This window comes from Pristiophorus japonicus (assembly GCF_044704955.1).
Source record: "Pristiophorus japonicus isolate sPriJap1 chromosome 24 unlocalized genomic scaffold, sPriJap1.hap1 SUPER_24_unloc_1, whole genome shotgun sequence".
Taxonomy (NCBI): domain Eukaryota; kingdom Metazoa; phylum Chordata; class Chondrichthyes; family Pristiophoridae; genus Pristiophorus; species Pristiophorus japonicus.
In genome coordinates, this window is record NW_027250648.1 from 3,031,595 (window position 1) to 3,051,977 (window position 20,383).

The 20,383-nt window shown below is 49.0% G+C and overlaps 1 long non-coding RNA gene and 1 pseudogene across 1 annotated transcript; both read left to right on the plus strand.

Annotated features, from left to right (window-relative positions):
• The first annotated feature begins 703 nt into the window (after window positions 1-703).
• Window positions 704-20,073, plus strand: LOC139241196 (uncharacterized). The gene is made up of 3 exons (XR_011588813.1): window positions 704-775; window positions 4,166-4,353; window positions 18,907-20,073. It is a non-coding gene; the product is annotated as an uncharacterized lncRNA (long non-coding RNA).
• Window positions 9,895-14,400, plus strand: LOC139241197 (zinc finger protein 436-like; annotated as a pseudogene).
• Window positions 20,074-20,383: the final 310 nt, after the last annotated feature.

Below are 20,383 nucleotides of genomic sequence, written 5' to 3' on the forward strand. Positions count from 1 at the left end.
CTGGACACGACTCTTTTGGGAGAAAAACAACTAAACATTAAATCGTGCCCCCCCCCCCCCCCCCCGATCTGGGGGACACACCAAACATTTTCACGGCCCTTTTTTTGTGGGTTTTTTTGGGAATCTGGACACGATGTTCGGTTTGAGTTTCCCAGCTGCAGGTCCTCCCCTTCTAATACCCTGCAAATAAATGGCGGTTACAGACGTTGTTACTTTAAGTACAGGATAGAAAGTCAGAACAGATAATTCTAGATTCTATCCAACATTCTGTTCCCCCCCCCCCCCCCCCCCCGAAGCCTGTCACCGGGAGAAAGCCCCGCAGCTGCCCCCCGGGGGCCCCGCTCGGGGAAAGGACGGAGCCGCAGGTTGTTGTTCGGGGCCTGAGGCCCACAGCGGGTGTGTGTGAAGCGGATAATGCGGAGTGTTGTCTCTCGGGCGGGCCGGCGGGGCCTGGGCCCGCACTCGGTGTGTGTGAAGCCCGCGTCCCCCCGGGGTTTATTAACCCGCTCCCTCCGCCCATCTCTCAGCCGCTGCCTCAGACACAGCCGCCCCACCGCGCATGCTCAGCTCACGCTGCTCGCGTGACTGACGGCGGCTCCGGACCAATAGGAAGAGCGGGGTTGGTCCTCCAAGCATCGGAGTGTGCGAGGGGCGGGGCTGAGCCCGGATCTCCCGCACTGAGCATGCGCGGGCGGCGGCGGCAACAGTTGCTGGAGCCCGGATGACGTGGGACACGAGACGGTCAGTTGTCGGCGCGGGGCAGGAATTGGAGCCGGTGAGCTTCATAAACCCCTGGTGCAGGGCCCAATAACAGCCCAGAGGCTGAGCCCGGCTTTGTCCCGCCCGCCGGGACAGGGTCTCAGGGTCACGGACACTAAATGCATTTTGGAAGCAAGAAAAATGGGAGGCATTCTAAACCAAATGGTCCAATTTAAAGGTGAACACAAATCTGTGAGGGGCAGGATCAGCTGATCAATCTGTTAAAGCATTAATAGCAGTATAGAGTACAACAACAAGCTCCTTATGCTCAACCTTTATCAGTCACTAGTTAGACCTCAGATATTGAGGATTGGGCTCAATTCTGGGCTCCACACTTTGAAAAGTTCATCAATAATAACTTTCAAAACGATGAATGCTTCAAAGGGAAAATGTTCTGGTGCTTTGAGGTAGGTGCAGGGAGTGGCTCTTTCAGTGAGTCGGACAGGCTCGATGGACTGATTGGTCTCCTTCTGTGCTGTATGGTTCCCTGAAATGGTGACCGTCTGGGAACATCTGTCTAAGGTGGTGAAATGGTGAGTGGTCAGGGAGAGCCCATCACCAAAACAGGGAGATATTACAGATAGATAGGGAGGGTCAGAGTGTATAAAGTGGTGACGAGAGCACGGACACCCAGACAGAGTCAGCATCTTCAGGGGAGGAGAGGGAGGGGAACCAGTGAGTGTAGAACTGAACCCAGCCAGAGTCAGTGCTTTCAGGGAGGGAAAAACTGGAAGCAGAGGAAAAATAGTTGGCGATGGTGCGATGGGTTTGGATTTCTGCACCGGGAGGAGGGAGAGTGTGTGGGATTGAGATTACAGCTTTGGAGAACGTGAGACTCAGACCAAACATGTGAAGATCTGACAGGGAAACTCGATTCATCAGGACCTCAATATACACTGTCATCAAACATTGTCTTTCGGATGAGAAGTTAAACCGAGGTCCCGTCTGCTCTCTCAGGTTGACGTAAAATATCTCATGGCACTATTTCGAAGAAGAGCTGGGGGTTATCCAGATGTCCTGGCCAATTTTCCACATGGCAGACTGGTCACGAAAGTAAAAGCCCATGGGATCCAGGGCAAACTGGGTCTGTTTTCTTTGGAACAGAGGAGGCTGAGGGGAGACCTGTTTGAGGTGTATAAGATTATGAGGGGCCTGGATAGAATGGATAGGAAGGGCCTGTTTCCCTTGGCGGAGGGGTCAACAATCAGGGGACATAGATTTAAAGTAATTGGTAGAAGGTTTAGAGGAGATAGGAGGGCAAATTTCACCCAGAGAATGGTGGGGGTCTGGAATTCTCTGCCTGAAATGGTGGTAGAGGCAGAAACCCTCATCATATGTAAAAAATACTTGGATGTGCACTTGAAGTGCAGTAACATATAAGGCTACGGAACAAGAGCTGGAAGGTGGGATTAGATTGGATATCTCTTGGTCGGGCGGTGCGGATACGATGGGCCGAAATGGCCTCCTGTTGTTCTGTAAATTGCTATGATACACTCCCAGGGCAGGTACAGCATGGGTTAGATACAGAGCCAAGCTCTCGCTACACTGTCCCATCAAACACTCCCAGGACAGGTACAGCACGGGTTAGATACAGAGTAAATCTCCCTCTACACTGTCCCATCAAACACTCCCAGGGCAAGTGCGGCACTTATGCTGAGTGAAGCTCCCCTGAAGCCCCACCCCTAGGGCCCCCGCATTGGTTGGAGCACCCGCCATGCTCTTGGTCCTCCAGGCACCGCCCACTCGCTCCCTATTGGTCAGAACCTCCGGTCAAGCAGGCACTGTGTGGATCACGTGGCTGGGGTCAAACGGAATCGGCTCGTGGCCAGGGTGGGCCGCCCGGGACTCTCGGGGGGTGGGGGCCGTGCGGGACTCTCGGGCTGGGGGTGGAGGTGATGGCTGCTTGGGAGGAGTGGTGGGGGGGAGGAGTCGGGGGCTGCCTGGGACTTGTGGGGGGCCTCCTGGGACTCTTGGCAGGTGGGAGGTGGGGGCTGCTCGGGGCTGGGGGAGGTGGGGCCCGCCCGGGACTCACTGGGGGGGGGGGGTGGGGGCCGCCCGGGACACACACAGGGGCAGATTTTCCGGCTTGACCCCGATCGCATTCGGATGTTGAGCAAATGTCACTTCCCCGCACCCCCCCCTCCCTGGAGAGCTTCCAATATATGGAGAAATTAGGGCAGGTGACCTAAACGCTTCGTCAAAGGGGTAGGTTTTAAGTAGCATCTTAAAGGAGGTAAGAGACACAGTGGTTTAGGCAGGGAGTTCCAGAGCCCGGGGCCTCGGCAACAGATGACACGGCCACCAATGGTTGAGTGATTATAATCAGGGATGCTCAAGAGGACAGAATTAGAGGAGCGCAGACAACTCTATGGGTTTTGGATGAGCTCCAGATTACATCGGGTAGAATGTGGGAGGCCAGCCAGGAGTGTGTTGGAATAGTCAAGTCTCGAGGTAACCGAGGAATGGATGAGGGTTTCAGCAGAGGATGAGCTGAGGCAGGGGTGGAAATAGGCGGTGCTGGTTATTATCGGGATATGTGGTCACAGCATTCTGGGTAAGATTATCCGCCATTTTCATAGAATGAAACAGCGCAGAAGGAGGCCATTCGGCCCATCGTGCCTGTGCTGGCTCTATGGTAGAGCTATCCAGTTAGTTCCACTCCCTGCTCTTTCCCCATAGCTCTGCAAATATTGTCCCTTTAGTATTTATCCAATTCACGTTTGAAAGTTACTATTGAATCTGCTTCCACCACCCCATCAGGCAGTGCATTCCAGATTGCAACAACTCGCTGCTTATAAAATGTTTCCTCATGTCGCCTCTGTTTCTTTCGCCAATCACCTGAACTCTGTGTCCTCTGGTTACCGACCCTTCTGCCACTGGAAAGTGTTTCTCCTTATTTAGTCTATTAAAACTGTTCATGATTTTGAACATTCCATCAAATCTCCTCTTAACCTTTTCTGCTCCAAGGAGAATAACTGCAGCTTCTCCAGTATCTCCACATAACTGAAGTCCCTCATCCTTTGTACCATTCTAGTAAATCTCTTCTGCACCCTCTCTAAGGTGTAGGCATCCTTCTGAAAGTGTGGTGCCCAGAATTGTGTCAGCTGAGGCCTAACCAGTGTTTATAAAGGTTGAACATAACTAAACACAAATGCTGATATTTGTGTGATGGGTTTAGATGGCCGAGGTTTATCCAGTCAGTTGGATGTGAGCTGAAACATGTGCACTTGGAGCGGAGAGCCAGGGACACGCTGTGTAACTGGGCACAGACACTCTGCACAGCCCACACATCACTTGTTTCCCACTTAACCCAAAAGGAATAAATTAAATGCAACAATTCATTTGATTTGACTTTAGTTTGTTTATAAATTTAATTATGCTTCTCTAATTTTATTTCTTAACTCAGATTCACGGACCCATTTATTTCTTCCTCTGAGCCTCTCAACTTCATCTGGCAGCGTAATGTTGGCGAGTGGTGATTGATTGCTCTGGGAACGAACAGGAAGAGAGCTCAGAGGCCGGAGGGCCAAGGAAGCAACGTGTTCTGCAACCAATCGCGGTGCTTGAGGGGTGGATCCTGAGTCGGCCTGTCAGGTGAGTCAGTATGAACCCCTGTTAAACAATTTATCTTTTAAAAGTTAAATAAAGATTTATTTTGTCAACCAAACAGTTTAACATTTGTCAGTATTTTGTTTCCCTGGAGTTCCTATTATGAGTTTGACACTTCAGTGCCAACTGGACCAGGTGTTTAAAGATCATTCATTTCCCTCATGTTACTGTTAATTAAAGGGACAGAGATTGATTTCCCCTCATTATGCATCTGTTAGCGCGAATGAATCCTGGAAGAATCACTCGTCACTCGGGTCAGTTCCAAACGTCAGAACGATTTTATTTACGCCGGCGGGGAGAAAGCCTCTGGGTAACACCAGGCACCCCTCTCCGCCGAACAAAGAAATTCATCGATATTTATATGTTTTACTACAGTTTACAACAGTTACTCAGCGCATTTCGGCTGGACACAATCCAATCATAACGATTATAGATTACATACAGGTTCATTTTTGGGCCAATGGAATTGGCCCCTAAGCAACAGGGGACTGCGTGATCACTTCATGTTCAGCTAGGGGGTTACTCATGGTCTCATGATGTTTTCCAGGCCCCCCTTATCTACTGTCCTTGGGTTCTGTGTGTGCATAGCCTCCTTATCTTAACACTGTTACAGGAGTACCATTGTTTAGCATTTTACCAGGACATCTTGTCTGGGGTTCTGGAGGTTGTTGATTAGAGACATTCTGTTGAACATGCCTTTTGTGTGTTCCTATGTGAGACAATGCAGTTATGTCAGTTAATTAAGAATGTAGTCAAGTCGGCTAGCTAAATTCCCCTAATGCTTTGCTGAATCTCTGGCAGCCATTTTATATATACCTTGCAGGTGCCTTTGCCTTAGGAAACGCCCTCCAACAATCTTCCCCCCCCCCCCCCCCCCCCCATCCCTTTCGGGAAGGGGACTAGTCCCAGTCCCCTTTAACCGACTCTATTTGGTACCCCATTTATTGTTTTATGTACCACCCGGTACTCCCCACCTCAATGTGCTGGCCAGTCATGTGGTTTCAGGAGTTCCGGTTGCTTAGATCAAATTGATATATTTCAAATTACCCTGTCCTTCTGATAGACAGATCTCCTTGTTTACTTGAGCTCTGGTTCTGATTCTCCTTTGTCGTGCATAACACCCCATGTTAGTGCCAAGACCAGCTGTACCCTGACCAGTATGTGTGATATTATTCGAATCGGGGTGGATGTTTATGTTCATCCCCCAGTTCCAGATCTTCCTCCACCAACTCTGGTTTTATAACTCTGTGTCGGTATCCTTTTCCAGTATTTCAATCTTTGTCTGTAATTGGTGGTAGAGTTTGACAGACTGGCCCACTCTGAGTCTTAGTTCCCTCAATACCTCGGCTAAATGTGGGATAGGGGCCTGCTCTGGCTCGTCATAATCCTGCAGGTGATCGTGGAGCTGATCGGTGACGTTAATGATTTCGGTAGCTCGGTGTCTAACCTGGATAATGCGGGCTTGCCCTATAGTAACGAGTCGTAGAGGTGTAAAGCAAAAGTTTGGCTGTGGGATCTGGCATTGTGTAGGCCATTGTACTGATAAGAGCGTTCCGTGGTAGAGACACAGTATTTCCCTTTGCCTCCGTAACCTGCTCTGGCAAAGTGTGTGGGGGCAGGTACTATTTCTAATACACATCCATCCGTTCGATTGAACCCACACTCGTCTAATTCTCCTTGTCCCACCGGGTGAGGACACACCGTAACGTCACCCCTCTGCTTGCATCCGGTCAGGGAGATCCCATGCGGACAGATAGTAACAGAGGGAGGTGTTTTCCCATATGATCCCAATATTCTCCAGTTGATAAAGGGGAAATGGCCCTGAGTCTTGTGTGACTATAGGGATCATCAGGACTATTCCCACTCCGGCAGCTTTGCCCATTGGGCAGTTTGGGATCACTGGGTATACTCTGGTCAGTCCCTTCAGAGTGCAGTTATCCAGTGTCCCCTTCAGTTTGGCCAATTGAGCTAGATGTGGGCTGTCTATCCAGTCTGGCACCTCCCCCACCCCCCCCCCCCCCTTTGGATCTGATCGAGGTTGTGTCGTATCTGTCCCACCATCCATAAGCCATAAGCGTGACAGACTTGTCTCTGTCTGAACTTTCCGGCATCTTCCTTCTCTCTGTCGATGAGGCGATTCGTTGTTTTGGCTTGAGCTTCTAGGACTGAAATTCCATCCAGTTGGATTTCTGCGCCCTCTCTTCCTAGGTTAGCTTGATCTTCCTGATTCTGCTTTCCCCTTTCTAATAGTCCTTTCATCACCCCCTTAAGTTATTCCACCTTTTTGTTTAGCCCTTGTATATCCAGCGAGTTTACTATGGAGGTTCCGGTGTTAAAACCGGTAGCAGCATCATTAACTATTCCCCTTTTGCACCTGTCCTCGGAATCTACTGGCACCCATGGCATCGGCAGCCTGCTGCGTTACAACCTTACTTAATACACTATACGTATTTCTTGCTTGTTCCGTACAATATTCCGGCATTCGTAAGCCTCAGATATTGATCAGAACAGGCATAATTTCATGTTTAACATTATCATATAATAGTTCACCTTCGTTGAACAGTTCAATCCCATTTTCCGGTCCCTTAGTAGTTGTGGGACATGACAAGTTCTCAGGCTGGGTGGAGGTTATTACGGGGCACGGCGTCGGAGGAGGCGAAAAGCATACATACGGCGGCTGCCCCTACCTCCTCATAATACCCGCACACTCTTTTTTCCCCCCCCCCCCCCCCCCCCCAACCCCCTTTCGGTCGGTAACCGTTGGTTGGGGCTTGACAAGGGGCACACAAATTATTCCAAAAGTACACTTATCGGGCCCTCTGGCCTCTCTTCTCCCAGTGCAGCTGACCCTTGTATCGGTGGAACATTGCACGCATACTTTGTCCTTGCTCGAGTGTACTTGTAGTCATGCGTTAAAATAAGTTCTGTCCTTGCTCCAATCTTTGGCTGCTGGGATGCATATTCCATCAGTTAAATTAAACAAAGCCCCATAGTTCATGTTGTGCGTAGTTGTGTCTTTCCTGCGTGTGCTGTATCTCTTGTACTCCGTCTGTATTATCCAGTGCTTGCGTGGTCTTTAAGGTTCCCAGTATCATGAGACTCGAGAGTCAAAGTAGCCGCTGCGGTCCCATCTCGGTGAGTGTTTTATCTGCAAATTTTAAACAGATAACTTGGTCGTCACCAGGTGTTAGGTTCTGGTCTGCTCATCTTTTATCCATGCATGTCGAGGTCGCTCTGTAAAATCGGAGGCAAGGGTTAGGTTATCCATATTCTTTATAGTCGTATCATCTCTATCACCTCATGTTCCTGTCTGAGCTGCCATCGGTTTTGCATTTGAGCCTGTTGTGCTCGAGCCTGCACGGTGACCCACCTAAATATTATACAAACTCCAATCGTCATCAGTGCCAGCACTGTTCCTCCAAACATCCCATCCTTTGGTGTGTTTTGCCACTCCTGATATTTTGTGGCATACCAGGCGGTCTCCCTGATGGGCACTACCTCTGGGTCGGCCATTGTTCCTTTGATATTTTTTAATTGGGACCAGTGCTTCCACCGGCCCTTTCCGTTCATATCGACGCATGCACAGGTGTCGCCAGTCAGGATGATGTTGTAGGGTCCGGTCCATTTAGGGGCAAATCCGACTTGTTCAGGGGTGACTCGTACTAAAACCTTGTCCCCTATCTGTGGTAGGTGTGGGTCGGTCTCTTGGTCGCGTATGGTCTGTTGATCCCTCACTTCTCATCGTAATTCTTTTAACTGTGAATCTAATTGTTTTACATATTGTTTAATCCGGTCTCGTAGGGGGTCCCATGTCCTCCACACCCACTATAATGTTTTCAGGGAGTTTCATGGCCCTCCCTGTCATTAGTTCGAAGGGGGTCAGACCCGTTGTTCGATGGCGGGTGGCTCTGAGTCTCATTAATATGCAGGGTAGGATATCCACCCATCCCTTCCCTGTCTCAGTTATGGCCTGGCGATCGCGGCCTTAAGGGTGCGGTTCATTCGTTCCACCATCCCTGAATTCTGGGGGTGGTATGGGATATGGAATCGTTGTTGGATCCCCAATAAACCGCACGCCCGCTTCATGACTTGTCCCGTGAAGTGTGTACCTTGGTCTCAATCAATTTGAAGGGGTACTCCCCAGCGTGGGATTATGTCACCGGCGAGAATACGTGCTACGGTGGCAGCCCTGCAAACCCGGGAGGGAAATGCCTCAACCCATTGGGTGAACTGATCAATGATTACCAGACTGTATATCTTTCCCCTGCTATTGGGTAGAGGCCCGGTAAAAACGATCTGTAAGTTTTCCCACGGACCCTTGGGGCACGGCTGATGTGCCATCTTAACCTTTCTGGGTTTTCCTGGGTTATGCTACGCACATATTATACAGCGCTGGCAATGTTTCGCTACGTCTCGTCCAATCCCGGCCCACCACCAGTCTTTGAATAGGTGGTTCAGCTTCCTGTCCCGCCTGCTGTGGTCCGGCTCATGGTGTATTCTGAGTAGTTGGGTCTGGATAGACGGTGGGGCGACTACCTGCAATCCCTTTCTCCAATAACTGCCCCTTGACATTTCCATCGGGACCGTTCCTCCGGGCTGTTCTCTTCCTGCACTTTCCGGATGTTTAATTCCCCTGGCCCTACCGCGGCTACTTGTATTGCCTGGGGCTTGGCCTCTTCTGCAGCCCTTTGGGCTGCTTGGTCCACGAGCACATTTCCCTGCTGCTCCCTACTTTCGATCCTCTGGTGTGCCTTAATCTTTATCACGGCTGCCGTAGCGGGTTGTTTCACTGCTTTCACTAATTCTCGAATTACGTTCTCGTGCTTAATGTGTCCTCCTCCTGATGTTACGTACCCTCGTCTACTCCAAGCCGTCATATAATCGTGTACTACCCCAAACGGGTATCGGCTGTCCGTGAAGACATTCACATGCTTTCCTTCTGCTAATTTCAGAGCTTCAGTTAGAGCCACGAGCTCCGCTACCTGAGCAGATATCGTCCCTTCCAATCCTCCTCGTAGGAGGGTGGTACCGTCTTGGTCCACCACGGGCCATCCGGTATGGAACACTGTCCATTGATATACCATCGGGACCCGTCAACATAAAGAATCAGGTCGGGATTGGTTAGGGATTCGTCGGCTATTTCTCCTTCTGTCCCCTGATCCATCTCTGTCTGACACCGGTGGGGCTCGCCTTCCCTCGGCTGGGTTAAATCCTATATCCCTGATTATCCGTATAGACTGGTCTTTGGATAGTAACACTGCCTCCCACGTGACCTGTCGGGCATCGGACACTGTTTTTAATCTCCTGGTATTCAACAATTCCACTATGGTATGTTTGGTGTGTATGACTAGCTGCCCGGAACTGGTTAGCATATTCTCGCAGCCGAGGCGGCACAGTCGAGGGCAGCTACACACCGATGGAGTCCTTTAATGACCGGGGACTTCTGTGTTGAGTAATAAGCTACTGGTCTCATCACCCTCCTTTTTCCTGGGTCACTTTGGCGCTGTAAAAGCCCCCTTCGAGATCATGGTATACGTGGAACGGCCCCCTTCGAGATCGTGGTATACGTGGAACGGCCCCCTTCGAGATCGTGGTATACGTGGAACGGCCCCCTTCAAGATCGTGGTATAAGTGGAACGGCCCCCTTCGAGATCGTGGTATACGTGGAACGGTTTAATCATGTCTGGTAACTTCAGGGCAGGGGCTGTTAGCAGTCCAGCCCTTAATTTCTCATACGCTTCTTCCTGCTCCGTTCCCCATTCTACTTGATCCGTTCCTGGCTTTCCTCCCTTTACTAAGCGCTGAATGGGTTCAGCTATGGTCGTGAATTGGGGAATGACATTTCTACAGTAGTTGAACAAGCCCATTACCCGCCGCACACCTTTGCACCGTCGTGGGTCGGGGCATGTTAGCGATTGCTGTTTTCCGGTCTATGGGGAGTGTCTTACTTCCCTGACTTATCATGTCCCAAGTATCACACCTTAACCTGTCCGATTTGTGCCTTCCTTGGATTTATCTTAAATCCTGCTTTTTCTAAGGCCCTTAATACGGTTGTTGTGGCTCCCAGGTGCTCTCGGTCATTTGATGAGGCTATTAGGATGTCATCTACGTATTGTAGGATCGTGCGATTGTACGGTGTTAAATCGCATTCCTCCAGGGCCTTACTCGTAACTCGGTGGAAAATGTTCGGGCTATTATGGAACCCCTGCGGGAGTCGAGTCCATGTTTGCTGTCTGCCCTTTGAGGTGAAGGCAAACTTTTCCTAGGACTCAGGGTCCAGGGGGATTGACCAAAATCCATTGGCGATGTCTAAAACTGTGAAAATCCTATGCTCCGGACTTAGACCGTTCAAAATCGTAGCTGGGCTGGCTACGATAAGGTGTTCCTTGGGTGTTACCTTATCCAGGCTCACACAGCGCAGGCAGCAGGCTCATTTGAAGGACCATGATGAATGATAGCACATTGCATCAACCAAAGTGTAACTGACGGAGACATCCCCATGAACTGAAGCATGGCTAGCCCACACAGTACTTAACTTTTAGCAAAGCCAGAATGTGGAATTTGCAGGACTCTCCCTCGAGTGTAGGCCCAGCTTGTGCAGTGATGGTTGCTTTTCTGTAGGCAGGACCCATCAAATTAGCGACCCTGTCTTCTAAGGGTGTCAGTGGCTGCAGATTTGCCGGGCCTCCTCCTGTTCCAGTTCTCTCTCTCTTGTGTGCCACCTTCCTCTGCAAAGATGGAAATATAACTTTTTAGTGAGGGTGTCTTTCTGCTGGGTGGGACATACAGATGGTCACATTTACAATTGCAATTCCAGTGAATAAATGAAAATATTACTTACACTAACTACTTGACCAAGGTCCTGCCATTTCTTTTTGCACTGACCTCCAGACCTTGGGGTGATCACCATTGCACAGTAATCTTCTGCAAGTTGGTTCCAGCATTTCTTCATTTCTTTTGGTGAAACTTTTATGTGATCTCTGCTGGTGTCCAGCTCCTGCCATCTGACCTCAGTTACAGTAACTGGTGCCTCCACTTCCTTGTGAGAATTTCTTGGTCCTTGAGCTGCATCGCATATTGCAGCTCCGATTTTTTTCCACTGAGAATTAAAGTTCTCACACAGTTCTCACACACAATTGGCTCTTTAAAATGGCTGAATGCAGACCGGGAGGTGTACTGGGCATGCTTGGAGTAGTTGGGGCCAAAAAAACAGGTGTAACTCTTGAAATACACCAAAAAACGGCATTGGGGAAAATTGAGCCCTATGGTCCTGTACTTGCAGTGATGACTTTTGTAAATGATGAGGACAGGTTGCACAGACTAGGCTTGTATTCCCTTGAATATAGAACATTAAGGGGTGATCTAATTGAGGTGTTTAAGATGATTAAAGGAGTTATTAGGGTGGATGGAGAGAAACTATTTCCTCTGGTGGAGGAGTCCACAACAATATTAAAATCAGAGTCAGGCCATTCAGGGCTAATGTCAGGAAGCACTTCCTCACACAAATGCTGAGAGGCTGTTTCTCTTGGCTCAAGAATCTAGAACTAGGGATCAGAGTCTCAGGATAAGGGGTTCGGCCATTTAGGACTGAAATGAGAAATTTCTGCACTGAGAATTGTGAATCTTTGGAATTCTCTGCTCCAGAGGGCTGTGGATGCTGAGTCTGTTATATATGTGGGCTTGTATTTACTCTGTACAGCCACTAGAGGGCTCATCCCCTGGAGCCCAAGGGATCCCATAATCTCTTGGGAGCACAGGTATTTAAGGAGGCTTCACAGGTTGGAGAGGTACTCTGGAGACCTGCAATAAAAGACTAAGGTTACACTTTACTTTGAGCTCACAGTGTTCAGTCTGATTCTTTCTCCATACACAGCAGAGTCGTCGAGTATATTCAGGGCTGAGATAGAGAGCTGTTTGGACACTAAAGGGATCAAGGGATATGGAGAAAGTGGAGCTGAAGTACAAGATCAGCCTTGATCTCAATGAATGGCGTAGCAGGCTCGAGGGGCCGTATGATCTACTACTGCTCCTATTTCTCATGTTATTAAAGGGTAATGGAAATCGGGAACTCTGTTCCCTATAAAATTGAGGCTGGGGCCAATTGAAAATCCCAAAACTGAGATTGATAAATTCCTCTTAGGCAAGGGTATTAAGGGCGATGGAACCAAGGCAGGTCGACGAAGTTAAAATACTGATCAGCCACAATCTAATTGAATGGCGGAACAGGCTCAAGGGGCTGAATGGCCTTTTCCTGTTCCTATGTTCCTACTTACAGTAAACAGCTTTTACAGGGGATTAGAAGGGGAGGATATGCAAAAGGGATTCTGTTCCCTCTTGTTCCTATGACTCAGTCACACTGGAATGCCAGTGTGAGGCCTCAGGTGTGGACAGTAGAATAGCCAGTCGCCACTCACTGTCGAGGTTCACACGTGGAGATTGGGCACATGGGTCATATATTGGAGAGAAACTGGTGAACTGAACCCAGCCAGAGTCAGCACCTTCAGGGGAGGAGAGGGAGGGGAACCAGTGAGTGTGGAACTGAACCCAGCCAGAATTGGTGGTGAAAACTGGGAGTGGAGGAGAAACAGTCCAGAGATGTGCTTGGATTTCAGCACAGGGAGAAGGGATAATGTGTGGGACAGGGATTTACAGCTTTAGGGGAACAAGAGAGGAAAGAATGTTCCATGGAAACTACATATGCCTATTCTGAATTTCTGTCCTGTACTTACAGTGCTGAGTTTTGAAATCTCCTTTTACAGGCTATTAGAAGGGGAGGATTTTCGGACAGGAAACTCAAAGCAAACATCACGTCAAGATCTGACAGTCTCTTGATTCCTCAGGACCTGAATATCATCGGCCTTTGAATGTGGAATTAGAAATGTTTGTCTGTTCTGCCTGTGAGAAAAGATTTCAAACATCAGTGTGACTGAAAAAGCCCCGAGACACATACACCCGAGTGAGAGTGTTCCAGTGCACTGCCTGTGGAAAGAGCTTTAGCCAGTTACACAGCCTGAAAAAACATCGCACCATTCACAGCGGGGAGAAACTGTACATGTGTTGTGTGTGTGGACTAGGCTTCAACTGATTGTCCAACCTGGAGAGACACCAGGACACCTGCTCCATGGAGAAACCGTGGGAATGTGGGGACTGGGAAGGGATTCAATTACCTATCTGAGCTGGAAATTCATCATCGCAGTCACACCAGGGAGAGGCCATTCACCTGCTCAGAGTGTGGGAAGGGATTCACTGGGTTATCTCACCTTGTAACTCACCAGCGAGTTCACAATGGGGAGAGGCCGTTCACCTGCTCTGTGTGTGGGAAGGGATTCACTCTGACATCCACCCTGCTAAGACACCAGCGAGTTCACAATGGGGAGAGGCCGTTCACCTGCTCTGTGTGTGGGAAGGGATTCACTCTGACATCCACCCTGCTAAGACACCAGCGAGTTCACACTGGGGAGAGGCCGTTTACCTGCTCAGCTTGTGGGAAGGGATTCACTCAGTCATCCACCTTAATGATATACCAGCGAGATCACACTGGGGAGAGACTGTTCACCTGCTCTGAGTGTGGGAAGGGATTCACTCGTTCATCCAACCTGCTGAAACATCAGCGAGTTCACACCGGGGAGAGGCCATTCACCTGCTCTGAGTGTGGGAAGGGATTCACGCAGTCATTCAACCTGCTGAGACACCAGCGAGTTCACAAGTGACTGCAGGGGTTGGAATCTGCTGTTATTGCTGCTGTTAATCACATCTCGACTGAACCATGTTCATTCTGACAGTTGGGGCTTGTTTCTGCTGATAATAACCCTATAACTGGGCTGGACTTTAATATTCTGGATATATTGCTGATTGTGTTCTCGGGGCTGCAGTGTCCATTTTAAGAAACACTGTGTCTTATCTTTCCCCTTAATTCAGTGACTCTCATCAGAAATTAGTTTGCAATAAAATTATGAAATTTTACTTCAATCCTAAATTGATCTTTAGTACAAAATCTGCAATTCAGTGTCCGAATGTTTCCACTGAATAAAATCTCCAATTAGAAAGTGCTGATTAATCCTCGCTGACCATTCTTACTGACTTGCAAATTACACACAGTGGCCCCTCCATTATCCACCAGAAAGAAGGGGAATGGGAATTGGTGGAGAATCGAGAGCCCCAAATGTTGCTCCTCCGTCTGGTACAGCAATTCCCTTGGCACGGGAATGGAGACAAGTTCAATCTAAGTAACGGGCTGAGTTTAATCTTTCTGGGTCTGTGGGGTGGGTTTATATCAGACAGGAGGAGATTGGTGTCAGTGACTGTGAGGTGGGTTTATATCAGACAGGAGGAGATTGGTGTCAGTGACTGTGGGGTGGGTTTATATCACCCCATCAGTTCCCCCACAGGATTCCTGTTGTAAAGGGCAAGCGAGCGACATGGCAGCAGCATAGTTATAGATTTAATGGTGGGATATTTTAAAGCTGGGGTGTCCCATGTTTTTGCTCTCGTGGGCAGCGCAGTTTGTACCTTGGGGCTTTGACTATCGCAGAGGTTTCAATCCGCTCTCGATGGTTCTGCTGTATCTCTACTCCTGCTGATGGTCTTGCAGGCCAGGACCGTGCTGATTTCCGGGCCGGGCCGCTGCACATTGCTCCCTCTGGTGGCCCCGGCCTGCTGATGGTCTTGCGGGCTGGGGCCATTGGAGGGAGCAACGTGCGGTGGCATGCCACTACAGGGAGCATTGCGTGCTGCTGCAGGAGGGCTACGGCTGTGAAAAGGGCGACTGGATTTGGCGCCGATTAGAGTGTGGGCAGGTACAGCTGGGCGGTAAGGTCAGGGCGAAGGAGCAGCGAGAGTTCATAGAGGGACGTGTTCAGGGATAGCACGGGCCAGCCCACACCGCGATATGTGTGCGCGCTAAGTCTTTGCAGCAGAGCTGGTCTCCAGTCGTATTGGTTAATCCTTGCCACTGGACCAAGACCGAGCTTTGTCAAGCCTGTGTGGTGGCTGGTGTGCAACGGCCACCACACGTTAAAAAAATCCACGCACTGGCATCTTCCACCCTTCAGGATGTAGTTCGGGATCCGGAATATTATGTCCTTCGTTGAAACACCTGTGAACTCATCCTTTTTTGACGTAGAAGCAAGTCATCCTCGTTTCGAGGGACTGCATATGATGATGATGATGGTTTATAATCAGACAGGAGGAGATTGGTGTCAGTGACTGTGGGGTGGGTTTATATCAGACAGGAGGGGATTGGTGTCAGTGACTGTGATTGGTTTATATCAGACAGGAGGGGATTGGTGTCAGTGACTATGGGGTGGGTTTATATCAGACAGGAGGGGATTGGTTTCAGTGACTGTGATTGGTTTATATCAGACAGGAGGGGATTGGTGTCAGTGACTGTGATTGGTGAATATTGGATTCAAGATGACTCCTGGGCTGACAGCTCCTTACTGAGCTCTCTTCTCTTCAACTGTATCCTTGGCCATCCTTTGCCCTTTCTTCCCCCAATCTCCTTCCTCTCGTTGCTAAAGATACCCTGGCTCTGATGGTGAAGGCATTTCAGGCCAAACTACAGATTTAAAGCTGTCCCTGCTGAGTGCGCCGCCCATCCCCCGACCCTGTGTGTCTTTGTTCTCACTGAGCTCGTTCACCTGCCGGAACTCTGCTGAAACTTGATTCCATCAGCTGGATTCCTCGCCAACAGGATTACGCTGCTCTACTGACCACACTGTGTGACTCAGCGGCTGTGTCTCTGCTCTGCTATTCAGTAGCTTCAATGTCTTCAGCTGCTGAATTCATTTCTCAAATCGGTTTCCGATCTGCTGGGCTTCAGTGGACATTTAGATTACATGTCTGCACTGCACTACATTGGATTGCACTGTAAGATTTCCCTGCTGTGTTTCTATCTCTGCTGCTTAAAAAAAAAGTTTTAAATAATTGAAACTGTGGCCGTGTGTGCTGAACTGGTTCCTGTGGTTTTTCAGCGCTGTTGGCCGATAGCTAACACCAGCTGTGTCACTTGCTGTCCGGTGACTCGTTCTACCGGTTTCCAGCTTTGCTGCTCGCTGGCTTGTGGTTTTACTTTTTCTCCGCTGCTTTGATCTACGGTAACTTCCAACTTGGGTCTGTTTCACCATCAGCTTCCTTTACCGCCACTGACTCTCATTCCTGCGGCAACCTCACTCCTCGAACTCTCTGCCCCTCAAATAGCCTCTGGACTTCACTCGCCTGCTGCACCTGTCTCTGAATTTGGACAGCGGTTCGTCGATGCTCCGTACCGGCCCCATCCTGCTTACACCGGCTTTGTCCCTCCATGGGACCTCACACTTTGACCCTGGTCCTAGCCTCTAGCCCGGTTTAAGTGGAGCCTGTCCCAATGGAACAGCTCCCTCTTTCCCCAGTACTGGTGCCAGTGTCCATGAAGCAAAACCCTTGCCTCCCACACCACTCTTTGAGTCACGCATTTAACTTTCCAATCTGCTTATTCCTGTACCAATTGCCGCGTGGCTCAGGTAACAATCCAGAGATTATTACCTTTGAGGTTCTGCTTTTTAATTTGGACCCCAACTCCTAAAATTCTTTCAGCAGAACCTCATTCCTAGTTCTACCGATGTTGGTTTCTACATGGACCACGACAACTGGATCCTCCCCTTCTTCTCCAGCCGTGAGGAGATTCTTTCGCCCTGGCACTGGGCAGGCAACACAACCTTCAAAACTCCCGGTCGTGTCTGCAGAGAACAGTATCTATCCCTCTGACTATACTGTCCCCTACCACAACTACATTCCCTTTTAAAGTGTCCAGGTAACTCTTCCCCCTCCCTGATGCCCCGCAATGTCTGCACCTCAGACTCCAGCTCAACAACTCTGAGCTGGAGCTCCTAAGGATGCAGGCACTTACTGCAAAGGCGTTTGTCCGGGATCACAATGCTCTCCACAAACTCCCACATGCTGCAGTTGTGGCACACCGCCTGCGCTGCCAGCCCTCTATCACCTTGTTCTATTTAATTAAATGTAATTACATTTGTATTTAAGTTACTTAGTTTACAGTTTAGTTCTTTGACTTCTTGATCTGCATTGAGTAATGGATAATGACTTTAAGTATCTATCTGTAACACAAAGCACTACAGTCAGTGTGGGCAAAAAGCTGCAACTCCTTCCCCCTCTTCTCCCAATTCCCACTCTTTCCAAGTTCCCAAATAAACCATTCTGTTTATGTGAATTCCGCTTAAGACCGCTCTGTCCAGACCACTCAAGGAGTGGTGAGGGAGCCCACAACAAGGGGACATAACCTTCAAATCAGAGCTAGGCCGTTCAGGGTGATGTCAGGAAGCACTTCCTCACACAAGTGCTGAGAGGCTGTTTCTCTTGGTTGGAGAGTCTCGAACTAGGGGTCAGAGTCTCGAGATAAGGGATCGGTCCTTTAGGACAGAGATGAGGAGAAATTTCTTCATTCAGTGATGTGACTCTTTGGAATTCTCTACTCCCAGAGGACTGTGGATGCTCAGTCATTGAGTATATTCAGGGCTGAGATAGATAGATGTTTGGACACTAAAGGAATCAAGGGATACAGGGATAGTGTGGGAAAGTGGAGTTGAGGGAGAAGATCAGCCGTGATATTGAATGGCGGAGCAGGCTTGAGGGACCTCATGGCCTACTCCTGCTCCTATTTCTTATCCTCTTATGTTCTTCAAGGATAATGGAAATCCAGAACTCTGTTCCCAATAAAACTGAGGCTAGGGATAATTGAAAATTACAAAACTGAGATTGATGGTTTCTTCTTAGGCAAGGGTATTAAGGGCGATGGAACCAAGGCAGGTAGACGGAGTTAAAATACTGATCAGCCACGATTTAACTGAATGGCGGAACAGGCTCAAGGGGCCGAGTGGCCTTTTCGTGTTCCTATGTTCCTACTTACAGTGATGACTTTTGTAAACAGCTTTTACAGGTGATTAGAAGGGGAGGATATCCAGACAGGATGAAACCTAGGTCCCTCCTGTTCCTATGACACAGTCACACTGGGTGTTACCTTTATCCACTGAGCCATTGGGAGGAGGGTCCAGTGACCCTGCTGGAAAATGCACATGTGAGGCCTCAGGTGAGGACAGTGGAATAGCCTGTCGCCACTCACTGTCGAGGTTCACACATGGAGATTGGGCACATGGGTCACATATTGGTGAGAAACTGGTGAATGTAGAACTGAACCTGGCCAGAGTCAGCATCTTCAGGAGAGGAGAGGAGAGGAGAGGGAGGGGAACCAGTGAGTGGAGAACTGAACCCAGCCAGAGTCAGCACCTTCAGGGGAGGGGAACCAGTGAGTGTAGAACTGCACCCAGCCAGATTTGGTGGTGAAAACTGGGAGAAGAGGATGAACTGTCTTGAGACATGTGATGTGTTTGGGTTTCAGCACAGGGAGGAGGGAAGAGTGTGTGGGACAGGGATTTACAGCTTTGGGGGAACAAGAGAGGAAAGAATTTTCCATGGAAACTAGAATTGTCTGTTCTGAATTTCTGTCCTGTACTTCGTGATAAGTTCTGTAATCTCTTTTTACAGGGTATTAGAAGGGGAGGATTTGCAGACTGGAAACAGAAACTAAACATCACGTCAAGAACTGACAGAGTCACTTGATTCCTCAGGACCTGAATATCATCGGCCTTTGAATGTGGCAGGAGAATTATTTGTCTGTTCTGTCTGCGGGAAAAGATTTCACAAATCGGTGTGGCTGGAAAAGCACCGAGACACACACACCCGAGTGAGAGTGTTCCAGTGCACTGACTGTGGAAAGTGTTTTAACCAGTTACACAGCCTCAAAAAACCGCACCATTCACAGCGGTGAGAAACCGCACACGTGTTGTGTGTATGGACGAGGCTTCAACTGATCGTCCAACCTGGAGAGAGACAAGGACATCCGCACCACGGAGAAACCGTGGAAATGTGGGGACTGTGGGAAGGGATTCAGTTCCCCTTCTGAGCTGGAAACTCATCGACGCAGTCACACCGGGGAAAGGCCATTCATCTGCTCCGAGTGTGGGAAGGGATTCACTCTCATACAACCTGCTGACACACCAGCGAGTTCACACTGGGGAGAGGCCATTCACTTGTGAGTGTGGGAAGGGATTCACTCGGTCATCCAACCTGCTGAGACACCAGCGAGTTCACAAATGACTGCAGAGGTTGGATTCTGCTGTTAATCACATTCCAACTGAATCGTGTTCGTTCTGACAGTTGGGGTTTGTTTCTGCTGATAATCCTGTAACTGGGCTGTTGTTTAATATTTTGATATTTCAAATAATAGTGTTGTGAGTATTTGATGTCTCCAAGGTAAGAGGAGACTAATTGATGTCCTGTTACTGACTGCTCCATTTTTGGGCCTTTTCTTCTTTCTAACTCTAGATTATTTCAGCTCTCAGACCTTCGGTTACTCTCATGGACAAGTTCCAGCTCCCCATACCTTCCAGAGTGCCTCTCCTAGCCTTGGGATCAGGGAAGGTATCTGTAACATGCCCGGGATCACTAAACACAAAATCCAGTCTGTTAATCACTTTCAGCTACTGGACTTAGCGTGTGACCCACAGCATCCCTTCCACTTCAATGTGTGAATAGAGCATCACGCCTGCAAACCTCGTCTTGAATTTAAATCCACTCAGAAAATGTATTTAATAAAATATGAACAAATAAATACATCAGGACCCAATAATCCAACTCCTTATTCACAGCAGGAAGTCTGTTGTCTTAACTCCTCGAGTGAACAAAATAAAGATCCCAAATGTAACAGCCCCTCGAAGCCTTTAATACCTTTCAAAGCGTGACCAGTTCCTCCTTATTGTCGAATTCTCCGTCCCTCTGGGAGTCAATATCGGTCAAAAACTGTTCTCTTTTTCAGAGTTTCAAGCTGACCAATTCCTTCTCTGAGAATCTCCAAGGGGACTCTTTGATTTGAACACAGATCTCTCTTTTATATCCGCCATTAGAGTTATGGGGAATTTGAATACATGACCACTCAAATTTAAAACAGCCTGTCAGTGATATA